This window comes from Triturus cristatus, chromosome 7 (genome assembly GCF_964204655.1).
Source record: "Triturus cristatus chromosome 7, aTriCri1.1, whole genome shotgun sequence".
NCBI classification, from domain to species: Eukaryota; Metazoa; Chordata; class Amphibia; order Caudata; family Salamandridae; genus Triturus; species Triturus cristatus.
The window spans coordinates 250,224,286-250,238,095 of NC_140590.1; the positions used below are offsets into that span (position 1 = coordinate 250,224,286).

The window sequence follows — 13,810 nt, forward strand, 5'->3', positions numbered from 1 at the left end:
AATGGCTTATTTTTCTCCTCTTTGCCTCTCCCCCTCTGCTGCCTGTCAGCAGCTGCCCCAGCCTCTGCTTGAATTCTTCGGTAAGGCTGTCCCTGCAGCCATAAATAAACGCGCCCGGGGCTCCTGGGGCCGGGGCCGGGAGGGGGAGGGGAGAGGACTGGAGGTTCTGAGCACTCAAAGCTCCAGGCACCGGGTCTTTATTGATTGATATCTACTACACAGGTTCGAATGTGTCCCTTGCATGTATTGTTTAAAATATTCAAGTGACCTCTGACCCAGCCGAGGATCGACTAAGGTGTCACTAAGCACTTTCAAAAGCGGGCACTGCACGTACATATGTAAAGGTGACTGAAATCAGTGGTGTGGTTAATGTTAGTGCAGCAGGCGCAGTGGCATAGGGGTCTGGTGTGTGTGTGGGCACTGCATCCCGATATACCTACGTCTTGTTACTCGGGCAGAGGGTCACTGCCTTGCTTGCATAAAGTCCCAGGTTACCCTGGCTACTCCAGCGCCACCTTGTGTTTAAGAAAGGACTGCTGCAGCTCTCGCATTCATTTAAATTGAACAACGCTATCAGAGTTATGACATTAATGACTTGTTTGCAGTAGACAAACCCAAAAATGTAAAGTTTACAAGACAAGGTGAGGCAGAGCTGCATTTTCTTGAACCCCTCCCCCCCTCAGAACAGAGTGCAGAAGTTGCACTCACCTCCCAGGCAAACAAGAGCCGTGCTTTCAAACACGATAACTCGTACAAGGAGTTAATGCCCCAGCCTCGGAAGCAGCACCAGCACAACACATCCTTTGTTGCCGGATGTGAGAAAAACACACCAACTTCTAAAAAAAAAGCCCTAGGAAGGAAGTGGAAGAACTTCCGCTGCAAGTGGGAGTGCGAAAGGAATGCTGCCCTCTGTTTTTCTCACTTTGCAAGATCTCTTGCAACTCACAGCACATGGTGAAAGCTTGGGTTTAAAAGTTTAAGATTTTAGCATGTGTCTCACAGAGACTGCTCGCCGGACTCAATGTGATAGCACAGAACTTTGCACACACGCACACAACAGTTTCCACCTTTTGCAACATGTAACGAGGAAACACAAATGTGATTTAGTACCTATCAGAGACCGGTTTTACACCAGGAATGACGGGAAAAAGGGTGTGAAACCTTATGCAGCACAGCTATTGCTTGTGAATCATTTTCAGTGCTTCTTAAAGATGGTTAGGTTTCGCCTACAGACCTTTATAGATGCCTGGTGAGAATCTTGACACCCCACAACATACATATTCAAGTGGGGGCTTTTGGACAGCTGCTTTCAGCCATTGGCTATTGTGGTTCTACTGGTGTCAGGCATTGGTTTACAAAGCTGTCCATAAGCATCGGTATCTGCCTGTGGCATCTTGTGAATGTGAATATCTGAAAAGTAGTCTGACTTTCCATTTTCACTCCTGTGCAAAGTCTGGCTGCCCTGCTGACACTCTGCCTTCCCCCGCTCATCTGTTGCTTTCTAATGCTGTGCTCCAGCCCCCATCCCACCCAAGAGCTTCCCCACCCATCGTTTTAGGTCAAGCCTGGGCAGTGCATGCGCTGCTCTGCAAGGTATGCTGTATTTGAGTCAGGAGGAGCAAAGTCAGCGGTAACCCTCTAGGACAGCACCGGATTATCAATTACCCCTTGTATTGGTTGGTGACAAATTCAAATTCACCATGTGTGTGCGCTCTTGAATAGTACCCGCTAACACAATACCTCCCCAGATACTGGGGCAACATGAGACATAAACAGCAAAAGGCGCACCACTTCCACAAATATAAATAGTATCAAATTAGTCCATGTACATGAGATATTTTCTTTTTCAAATTGATCTTCTTTATTATTCATTTGTTTAAAATGACATTTAAGAACAGCCAAAGCAGCCGACGCGTTTCGTCCAACTTGGGACTTCTTCAGGGCGTAAAAGACAGTGCATCTGTTTATGTATGTTTTTCTTGAGATTTCTAGAACGTCATTCAAAATCAATTCATAATATAAAGAATGTGTCGAATGAGATAATGGTCTAAATCCGACAAATGGCAATCGATGGTCCCGTCTTTTTTATAAGTGATATAGCACCAGGTCAAAAGTTTATCCAATAATACGGATAAGAGTCAGAGTCTTTATAATGCCCGATTCCGCATATTCCAAATCCTGGACGGGACTCAATCCTTAGGCAATCTGTAACATACATAAACAGATGCACTGTCTTTTACGCCCTGAAGAAGTCCCAAGTTGGACGAAACGCGTCGGCTGCTTTGGCTGTTCTTAAATGTCATTTTAAACAAATGAATAATAAAGAAGATCAATTTGAAAAAGAAAATATCTCATGTACATGGACTAATTTGATACTATTTATATTTGTGGAAGTGGTGCGCCTTTTGCTGTTTATGTCGTATGCTGTATTTGAGTATGAAACTGACGCGCCGCCTACTCTCCGCCCATATTTTTCATTGGCTTGTGCCATTGTCCTTTGTAAATGTTGGCTTCTTATTCACTATTATGCTTGTTTTTTACCGCCACCTTACAGCTGATCGCCATATAACTTGTCTGTGTTGTTTTAGCCCCTCCGTTTCCTTCTCATGCACACCCCCTCTCCCTCCCCCACTACTCAGCAGGGGAGGCCAGAGCAGATGTACCACCCAGTCTCAAACGCCATCCTGCATAAAGGCGCATAGTTGGTTTCGAGGCGCATCATTCAAAGCACATTCTTACTTTCACAAAAGATCATTCACTTCAAGGTGCATCACCCCGACCGAGGCACATCATCTCTTTCAAGGCTCATAGTTCCATTCAAGACATAACCTTCAAGGCGCAACAATCCGCACAGCATCTCTTTCAATCCTCATCGTCCCTATCAAGGCACAGCATATTTCCTTACCAGGCGCCTCATTCAAGGCGCATCATACTCCATTCAAAACCACACATTCCATGCCACACAATTGCACAACAAACAATTCCAATCCAACCCACATTATTCCAATCTATACCACATACATGCACTCCACTAAACGCAAAGCTATCCACACATTTCCATACCACACAATTCGACTCCACTCATTTACAATCCACACCCCATAATTCAACACCAAACCACATAATACAACTCAACAATACAATTTCAAAAAACACCACATACATCCAGTACACTCCACACAATTCCACATCCTTCCACAACATTGAACTGCATACCACATAATTAAACTCCACTACATACCATTCCACAGCACAAAATGCCATTCCTTATAATTACACTCCAGAACATACAATCCCACTCCACAAAATTCCAATACATGCAATACCCTATAATTAATATCCACATAATTCTACATCACACATACCACATAATTTCACAACACAACTCCACACCACACAATTACATAACTAACGAATCCAATCGCTCTCACATAATTCCAGTACACACCACATTCATACACTCCGTAACACATAGGTAAAAGACATTACCATTTACAATGCCAATAGCTCTAACTCAAACAAATGCGAGACCTATTGCATTGCAAATGCTTGTTCTTTATACAACAGTGTCTCACAAGCGAGATGCATGTGCTAGCGCATGCACTCGCAGACTCGACCCTAAAAAACGGCCCAGAGCAAACTAAGACACAGGCCCATTGTCCAATACCTGACTGCCCGCTTTTCCAATCAGACTCTGACACCAGGTACCTCTTACACTTTTCCAAGCTCAACAAGGTTAATTACAGCAGGTCAGGGAGGCTTTAAGAGAGAGAGAGTGACAGAGAAAATTAGAGAGGGGGACGTAGAGAGAAAGGAATCAGGAAGAAGCGATAAAGAAAGGATAGTTGGAAAGAGAGGTTGTGTCAAGGATCCAAGGGAGCGGATAGGATTTCATTTTTGTCAGGGCTGCTTTTAGTTCCACTGTCGAGTCCTGCCCTTGCCCTTGCCCTCAGGGTCTGGACTCTGAGCAGAGTTCAGCTGAGGCCTTTGCTTATAGCCCACTCTGGAACTATCTCTCCGTTAGGGGCACCTCACAATCCTTAGAGGCAGTCAGCGCAATCCTTCTTGGGAGTCTGTTTCATAGCTCAATCCATCTTCATTCTGAGGGTCCAGACCTCGTCTTTGCTTCATTTTTTTCAGTTAAGAACGGTTAACCAGCCGCGACTCTCCATAATTTGTATCCAGCCGCGTGCGCTTTAGTAGAAAATTCAAGCCGCGCCGCGTTTCTTTGTGAAAGGCCCCTCTGCGGCCATACTGGGTGGGCTGTATGTCACAGAGCGGCGATGACACCGCCCCCGGCGCCCCCTCCCGCAGACGAGCAGAGGAGCCGCCGACACCCGCGAAACCTAGAGCCGGAGCCCGAGATGAAGCGGCCTCGAGCAGAGACCGGAGGTGAGGAGTACCCGCGAGGAGCGAATCCACGGTTGGGGGGCAAGGGGCGGGGCGGCGGGAGCGCGTGGTAGAAAAAACGCGCGCCTCAGGAGAGAAGCACCGTGCAGCCGCACCTCGGAAGGTGGCAGACGGCGAGAACCACACGCGAGGGGCGGGTTAGGGCAAAGCAGCGAGGACGGTGGAATAAGGAGTTTGTATACGGGAATCAGGGTAGAGGCGTCAGTGAGGGAGAATGACATCACGAAGCGGGTGGGTAAAGTTCCACTGATATGTAGAGAGGTCAAGGTTGTCACAGGGTGAGAGATCAGTGTGGGTGAAGTCAGAACTAGAAGTCAACAAGAGACAAGACGGGGCTGAGATCTCTGAATGTCTTGCTGATGAGAGAAGGGAAGAGCAAAATAAGGGAGAAAAGAAACATCAGGATAGATCCTTAGAGTTGTGACGACAGGTGCAGGGGTCAGTCGGATAGAGTAAATAAGGTAGAAGTCAGCGTGGAAAACAGAGTATAATGGAGTTATTTGCTTTTATTTATTTAGTTGCGATTTTAAATAGCTCCAGTGCTTTCAGTGGGCTGGTACTGTCAAGGACTAGAGGCCAGATGTATGAACACATTTATTTTGCCATAGACACAGAAGGGGTAAAACTGTTTGATACATCTGGCCCTGCATTTGTTTAGTCTGAGAGGGGGGGGGGGGGGGGGGGTGGAGAGTACCTGCACTTCTGAGTTGAGATGCAGTACCTTTAATTGGAGATTACCGGCAGTTTATTCAGTTTAACATAGCAAAGATGCTGTACTTAAAAAAAAATGTATATAGCATATTTTTCACTTCTGTTCCAGCTTCTTCTTATATGCATTTTTAATTATACGTTATGATTGAACTAATACTTAGAAGGGACAACCTAGTAAAACCAAGTTACATATAAGCTGGCTGGAAACTCCTACCACAGGCAGGAAAGCTACACAGATCTAACAGGCTTATACATCAGTGCTGCTGTTCAATTTACAGAGATATTTCAGGGTACGAAAGGAGACTAGTTACACCTCCCTTGTATGACCAGGACTCACACAGCAATAATATAACAAAACGCTTCAATAAAATAGATAAGTACGTGCTTGAGTAGATGCCTCCCACTCGCATTGAAACATCCAAAGCAATTAGCACACGCTTGTACTAAGATCTACGGTAAGCCTCCCAAAAGCTACTTGAACTGTGACTCAACTATTAGCTTTATATACATTGCAAAAGTACATCCACAAACATCAAGTTGCCGATTTCTTTCCAAGGAGACCATTCTTACATTAATCCAGAAAGCCAGATTCACATATGTGTGCAATATCTATCAGGAGTGTATTATCTGACAGTAATGCAGATCGGAGCTTCCGAATCCCCTCTACTTCCACGGTCGGAGTGATCTCACAGTCACACACGCACACACACATCACACGCTGGTGGGGCCCATTACACCAACATTCATCCTACCACTCTTATCTGTGCCATGTATAAGGGAAAACACTTTCTGATACCTAACCAATCTGCATGTACTTTGAAGTCAATGGCATCAACTCAACTAGTTGCTTATAAATCTGGAGAAAAACATTTCCAATAATATGCAAATAAATTCAATAAACATGACCAGAAAATAACCACCCGACACAGAGATTCAAACAGAATATTCGTTTATCTAAAATTGTAGGAAAAGCCAATTAAATGCAAATTCATTTTTCTCATATTTACCTATTCTGTCTAAATGTCAGATCCTAAGTCAGAACCGGTCCTCAGTAGAAGAAACAGAGTTTCTTGCCGTCATGTAGAGTCACCGTCCTCTCCGTCAGCATAGGGACCTCGGATCATCAGTTCGGGAAGAAGTGGCGCTAGACCTCTCTAGTCTACTAATATTTATACTAAAATTTACATTCTGTAATGTTACAATTTATTGTTCAGAACGGATGAAATGGCGGAAATAATGTCATCTTGGTACATTTGCGATACTGTGCAAGATTTTCTCACACTTAGATTGTCCCAAATAATGAATAGAAAAATTGGATGTCCATGACTAATTTGATACTTCTACGGATGTCTTTTTTAGATAATTTGTATCCCAGTGTTGGGATCATCAGTTCATAAGTTCAGCATTCGTATTTGAAACAAATTTCATGTTCAGGGGCTCTTGGCATCCGTCCTGGATTTGTCGTCATGATCATGGCTTTTCAGTTTTTGTCGAGTGGGCAAGGTCACAGACAGCACGAAACTTCCTTGCAAAAATTTCCATCAACTCGAATGCAGGCTGCGGGAGGTAGCCATTTTCTGGTAGGCCACATTGGTTAACTTAAGCAAAATAGAACATAAAACAGAATTACTGCACAGAAATGATTATACAGTGTTATTCCCCTGCTAATACCCTTATGTGTGTGTATTTATCTAGCCATTTGCGACATCAGAAGCCATTAATGCATATTAATTATAAGCGCAAAACACAATAATGTCACATAAGCAACTTCTAATTCGTCAATTGCTCACCAACTTAGTTCACTTATTATTTTAGCCATGCAATAGCGTTCCCACGTGTGATTCTTCTGTTAATAAGGTTGGTTAGACATGACTTTAACATCTCTTTAGTAGTTAATAATTAATCAATAGTACTTTTAATTATAACATGCGAAAATGAAACAGGTCTTCGGTTTTAAAGAAAAAACCCTGCTCCATCAATCCCCCCTTTGGTGATATCTTATCACCACAAAAATCAAAACCCCAAAAATCAATTTAATTTCCCCTTTTGGAAGAAATTCAAAATATCTTCTTGTTCATTTTTCAAACCCTTGTTTCCAACTCATCTTCTTTCTTAGTTTCTATATACATGCTTTCTCTTAGCTCTTCTAATTCTATTTCTTGTGGATCTCTTTCTGGTTTCTTTTGTCTCCTTTTAACATTTTCTTTTGTGATTTTCTTTTTATTTCTTCTATATCTACAACACATACACCCTAATCTAAGGATCAATAATGCAACAATTACACAGGTTAATGGAAATAATATCTTACCAAAAATGGTACTACCTATTTTAGCTATAAAATTCTTAATAGCAATCATGTTATTAGCCATTCTAGTCCAGATACTTTCAGCTTCCAGTGGTACTAACTCTTCATGCAAATCAGTAATATTTTTGATATAAACTTTTAGATCTTTACTTTCGTCAGGAATGTAAGTGCAACAATGTTGAACTTTCAGCATTCCACAGACTCCACCCTCTTTTGCCAAAAGAATGTCAAGGGCAAGTCGATTTTGCATTGCCATAGCACGCAAAGCAACCATTTCTGTATTAACCAAAAGAAAGCCTCCAGCGGTGCTTGTTGACAAGCGATCCACCACTGTTGACAGCTTCCGAATGCCAAAGGCATTCAACGAAATTCCCACTACTGGAATTAAAGCTCCAAAAATATCTCCTACAATTTCTGTCCATGTTTCTCTTCTATAGCGTGTTAATAGATTAGTTTGTTCAGCATTATCTACTCTATCCATGTGAAAAATCTTTGGAAAGACCAGGCCAACATAACATGTGCCAAACCAATGGTCAGGCAAACGGTAATAAGCCTTGTTCCCACAAATATAATACACTCCCGGAAAAACTGGATCTTCTCCTCCTCTAAATCCCCATCCGGTTGCAATAAAGAATGTATCATGGCACTCACTAGTCCCTATGAAATAATAATCACACTGGGATCTCTTCCTGGTAATGCACAGCTTGCCTTTCTGTGGGGCATCTATAGCCATAGTTGGACTGGCTCCATTTTTCAACTCCTTTTCTTTCTCAATATCCCATATTGCGTCACTCATTTTATGCCCTTCTGCTTTCTTGTGCATGTTCAACCTTCTTCTCTCAACCATGTCTAGAAAATTCTTCTCTTCTCCCTTCAAATTGCAAGTTAAATTGTTTCTGAAAACATATTCTAAGGTTAATTCTTTGGTTTCTAAAAAAATCTCACCTAAAGTGTTAGCTTCTTTTGCAGGATTCAGTGCTTTATTCATAGGCAGTTGCCCAAAAATATTATCTACATTAGACATATTATAATCTAATTTCCCCAACTGGTAAAATATACTAATCAACACACTACAGGAAATTCCATACGTAGCCGGAAGATAATGATAAGTCATTCCTTCCCAAACAGAAGCAGGTAATTGCATGCAAACATAGCAATCCCTTACTTCCATTGTCTTTACTTATTCGTACAACAATTTAGAAAAAACATTGCTAGAAAAATCATTAATTGACCTATCCTTATGTATATGTACATTATTACCAGTTCTAGTTGGTACTATCTTCTGTGAACTCTTCCCTATATTAGTTCTGTTCTCAGTATGACCTTCTAAAGTGTCTATAGTGACTCTAAATGAAATCAATAGAGCAAGTACGCTCCAAAGCAGCATTAATAAACCTGTACAGCAGCAGCACATTTTGCACCATCTTTTCAGAAAGGTACATCTACTTTTATTATTCTCAGTGTTAGCCATTTTGTTAATTTGACCGTGTCTTTTGACTTAGCCTCTTCTACTCCTCTTCCAAACTTATTAGGGCAGCAAGTACCCACCAGATTATTACAACCTATTAGTTCTTAATTTTACTTCTTCACTTTCTTCTCCAAGTGACTTCCTTGGATTTTACTCAATTTGGGTTTTCATCACTTTTCACTGTTTCTTCATCATCATCAAATGTATCAGGTCCTGAACATCCGTTTCTTCTCTGATGTCGGATAAGATAACTCTCAGGATTCCCACAGCTTCTTCTCCAGCAACCTCTTCCAGTAAAGCCTCCTCTGGACTTCCTTGACTGTCTGCCTCTTCTCCTTGTTCAGGCAGTGCCACATACGTCCATTCCAGTGACTTGTACCTCTGGTTTGGTTTTCTTATTCTTTTAGTTCTCTCAGGTTTCTTTGTTTCTTCTTCTTTAGTTGGATTTTGACTTGACACTTCGTTCACTTGTTCAGCTTTTGAAGAGTTAACTCGTGTCAGTCTATACCTCAGTCTCTTTATCTTATTCGGCCAAAGATCTCCTTTTGCATTCCTCTTTTGTTTTCCTTCTTTATTATTTCTTTCTCCAAGCCAAGTTCTCTTTCTCAGAACTCGTCCTCCATGTATCTCATTGTCACTTTCATCAGACTCTGTTTCAGTTGCATCTTGTTCATCAACAGCTTTCTTTTCTCCAACAACTTCCTTTTCTCCAACAGCCTCTTTTCCCACCAATTGAGATTTCCCTACTTCTGTCCCTCCTCGGGTCTCCGACACGCAATCTTCTTGCTGTCTACTTGTCCCTTCACCTAGCTTGTTGTTGATGTTCCCTACACCTCCTCGGGGTTTTTCTGCAATCTGTCCCTCTCTGTCTTTGTCTGTCCCTTCTTTTTCTATATTTATCTCAGGCGGAACTTGTCCAATTTCCTCATTTGATTCAGGTGTCACTTCTGTTGGAATGTTCTTTTCTTTCCTTTCTTTCTTTTTATGTTGGTCACTGTTAATTGGTACCTCAGGTATTTCTTCAGAATCTGAACTTGTCTCTGCGGTTTGCACTGTTCTTTTCAGAACCTCTTCTGGTGGGATGAATATTTCCCTTGACTCACTTTCCCCACTTTCAGGATTCTTTTTCCTTCTTACTGTCTCGCTGTCTGCATCATCACTGGAATCTGATTCTTCAAAGTATTTTTTTCCAGTACCATCTCTTGGATTTTGAACTCTCAGTATGTGACTTGCATGTATCCAATTTTTCACTCCAGCACACTTCACAGCAGTTGTTGTGGTCAATATGACTTGTCTTGGCCTTCCCCACCTTGGAACCAGACAATTCCTTCTTCTGTGGACTTTTATCCTTACCCAGTCCCCTGGGCTCAGATCATGTGCTGGTTTCTTTTCAAGTGTGGTGGCGTTTTCTCCAACCTGGTGAAACACAGAATGAACTGCGTCAGCCAGGCCTTTACAGTAATCCAAAATCATGTCATCAGTTATAGTCATCAGCTTGTTGACTGGTACAAATGCATGTCTCATAGCACGTCCCATGATAATTTCATGTGGACTCAAACCTGTTGTTCTGTCTGGAGTATACCTAATGGTCATCAGGACTAGAGGCAAGACATCGGGCCATTTCATTCCTGTGGCTAAGCACATTTTGCCAATTCTGTTTTTGATGGTACCATTCATTTGTTCAACCACACCAGAAGCTTCTGGTCGGTAAGCACAATGTAGCTTCTGCTGTACACTCAATGCTTCACAGATCAGACTCATGATTTCATTATTAAAATGTCCTCCTCTGTCTGACTCAATGGTTACTGGGAACCCGTACCTTGGGATGAACTCTCTTAACAGTAGCTTGGCCACTGTTATCCCATCATTTCTTCTTGTTGGATATGCCTCTACCCACCTGGAGAACAAACAGACCACCACCAGGACATACCTCAATCTGTTGACTTGGGGCATTTCAATGAAGTCTATCTGCATTCTTGTGAAGGGTCCTCCCTCTCTGCCTATTGTTCCTAGGCTCACCACTGTTTTCTTTCCAGGATTGAATTGCTGACATATCAGACATCTCTGACAGAGACTTTCTGCTATCAGCCTGAACTTTGGACTATATCAGGTCTGCTTAAAAGCTCTTATCATAGCATCCCTCCCCAGGTGTCCTTGGCCAAGATACATCCTTGCCATTGTTGACAGCATGCTATTTGGCATGACTGGTCTTCCATCCCTATAGACCCACACATAATCTTTTTCTCTAGGTGCACAACCTGCTTTCACCCAATCTTTCATTTCCTCATCTCCGGCCTCATCCTGCAGCTGCTTCACTTCCTCCCATGTTCCCACCTCATTAGTAAACATTAAGGAACAAGAAGTTATTTCTCTTTCTTTACTCCGGTTAACGGAGTGATTGTTTCTTGCACAGTATTGTGCTATGTCATTTGCGAATTTATTCCCAACGGTGACAAACTCATCACCTTGACCATGAGCAGCACATTTTACTACTGCTAGTTCTTTAGGCAGCTGTATCGCCTCTAGCAGTTTTCCAACCACTTCAGCATTCTTTATGGGAGTTCCACTTGAGGTCAGGAAACCTCTTTGTAGCCATAGCTGGCCAAAATCATGGACAACTCCGAAGCCATACTGGCTGTCAGTCATTACAGTCACTCTCACATTTCTTTCAATTTTGCAGGCTTTCGTCAGTGCCACTAATTCTGCCACCTGAGCGGATTTAACTCCTTTCAAAGGCGATGCCTCCACAACTCCTGAAACCATACACAAAGCATATGCAGCACTCAATGTTCCTTCATCCGTTCTCAAGCATGATCCATCCACAAACAACACATGCTCACTTTCAGGCAGTGGCAGATCTCTTATGTCTGGCCTTGGTTTTGTACAGTAATCAAGCACATCCAGGCAGTCATGATCAACTTCATTTCTTATTCCCACACATTCAGCATCAGGCAACAGTGTCGCTGGATTCACATTCACACATCTCTCCAGGCTCACATTGGTTGCACCAAGAATGACTTTCTCATATTTAGTCAGCCGACTATGAGACATGAACTGTGTCCGGCTCCTTGTTAAAAGGATTGCCACATCATGAGGTACAAATACCCGTACAGGATATCCCATTATGATTCCATCACTTTGTTCCAGATTTTTGCAGGTAGCAGCTACGGCTTTAAAGCAACCTGGTAAACCCATAGCTACTGGGTCAAGTGTTGCTGAGAAATAGGCAATTGGCCTCCTCAGGCGTCCATGTTTCTGGATTAACACTGAAAGTGCACATCCATTTCTCTCACTACAATACAGCTCAAATTCCTTTTCGTAATCTGGCATTCCTAGGGCAGGAGCTTCACATAGTCTGTCTTTTAACTCTCTGAATGCAGCCATTTCTTCTGGGTTTAGTTCTAAATGGGTCTTTCACCTCACTTTTGGTCAATTTATTCAACGGTTTGGCAATCAGGGAAAAGTTACTTATCCACTGACGAAAGTAACCCACCATTCCCAGGAACATTCTCACTTCTCTCTGTGTCATTGGGGCTCTCATCCCTCTAATGATTTTAATCCTGTCAATGGTCACTTTTCTCAGACCTTTCTCAATGTTATGTCCCAAGTACTGGACTTCTTTCTTGCAGAATTGCAATTTGGCTGGTGATACCTTTAATCCTCCATCTGCCAAGTGATTCAGTAAAGCTATGGTGTCTACTTCACAGGCTTCACAGGCTTCACGGGTTTTTGATGCCACAAGCAGGTCATCAATATACTGGACCAAGACTGAATTTTCAGGCATTGTTAGACTTTCCAGAGATTTCTTCAGCAATTGATTAAATATTGAAGGGCTCTCTGTATACCCCTGTGGAATTCGGCACTCCAAATCTAAAAGAAAATATTGGCTGGCTGTCATGATGCAATGGAATTGAAAAGAAAGCATGACACAAATCAATTACAGTATACCATTCTGCATCATGGGGAATCTGATACAAAATCACTGATGGATTTGCACAATGGGACAACATGACACAAAAATCTTGTTAATTTTTCTCAAATCCTGTACTATTCTGAACTTTCCATTAGGTTTCTTCAGTCCCATTATTGGTGAATTACATGGGCTACTCAATAATTCCCTTAACACCCCCTGCTGAATCATCTTCTCAATTATGGGTGTTATTCCTTCGATTATTTCAGGTGTCAGTCTGTATTGCGGTATGTTTGGGTAAACCACTCCCTCTTTTACAGTAATCTTCACTGGATCTACATTTCTCATCAGGCCCACATCTTCTCCAGTAAAATCCCAAACTGCTGCTTTTACTGTCTGTTTCAATTCTGGGGGTAATGCATCTGGATTAAATACAGCATATGTCCCCAAAGCCTCACATTCCCTGTTATCCATGGTCATTCTGTATAGGACATCCTCATCTGGTGTTTCAAAGGTTATTCCGTCTGGAGTACAGAAAACAGTGCAATTCATCTTGCACAGCAGGTCCCTGCCTAGCAAGTTCACAGGACTAGTGTCACACACCACAAATCGGTGCATGTCTGAAAATGTCCCTATCTTAACCCTTACTGGTTCAGTAAGAAGAGTTTTAATCTGTGTGTTGGACACACCAACTACTTGGATTGCTTCGTCCGAGAGAGGAAGATTCTTTACATCAGCTGACCTGACAGTTGATCTCGTAGCTCCTGTGTCAACTAGAAAAGTAACACTTTCACCATTAATTTTTCCATCTACAAAAGGTCCTGCCTGGTCTATTTCTAGAGTTGCGCCAAGTACGCACTCTTCCTCCTCTCTTCGGCACTGTCAGAAGTCTCCCTCAGAATCACTACCCTCATTTTTCAGCCAATATTGAGCTACAGCGCTTGCGCATTTTGGCTTGATTACCTGCTCTTCATCGTAGAAGCCCGACTCTTGTCTGTACTTCTGG

The 13,810-nt window shown here is 42.5% G+C and overlaps 1 protein-coding gene across 1 annotated transcript in view; it reads left to right on the forward strand.

Annotated features, from left to right (window-relative positions):
* Positions 1-4,262: 4,262 nt before the first annotated feature.
* GARIN5A (golgi associated RAB2 interactor 5A) overlaps positions 4,263-13,810 on the forward strand; it is a 245,012-nt gene continuing 235,464 nt past the window's right edge. Inside the window, exon 1 of the mRNA XM_085614337.1 lies at positions 4,263-4,392. The gene's annotated coding sequence lies outside the window, so the exon portion shown is untranslated. The remainder of the gene's footprint in view (positions 4,393-13,810) is intronic.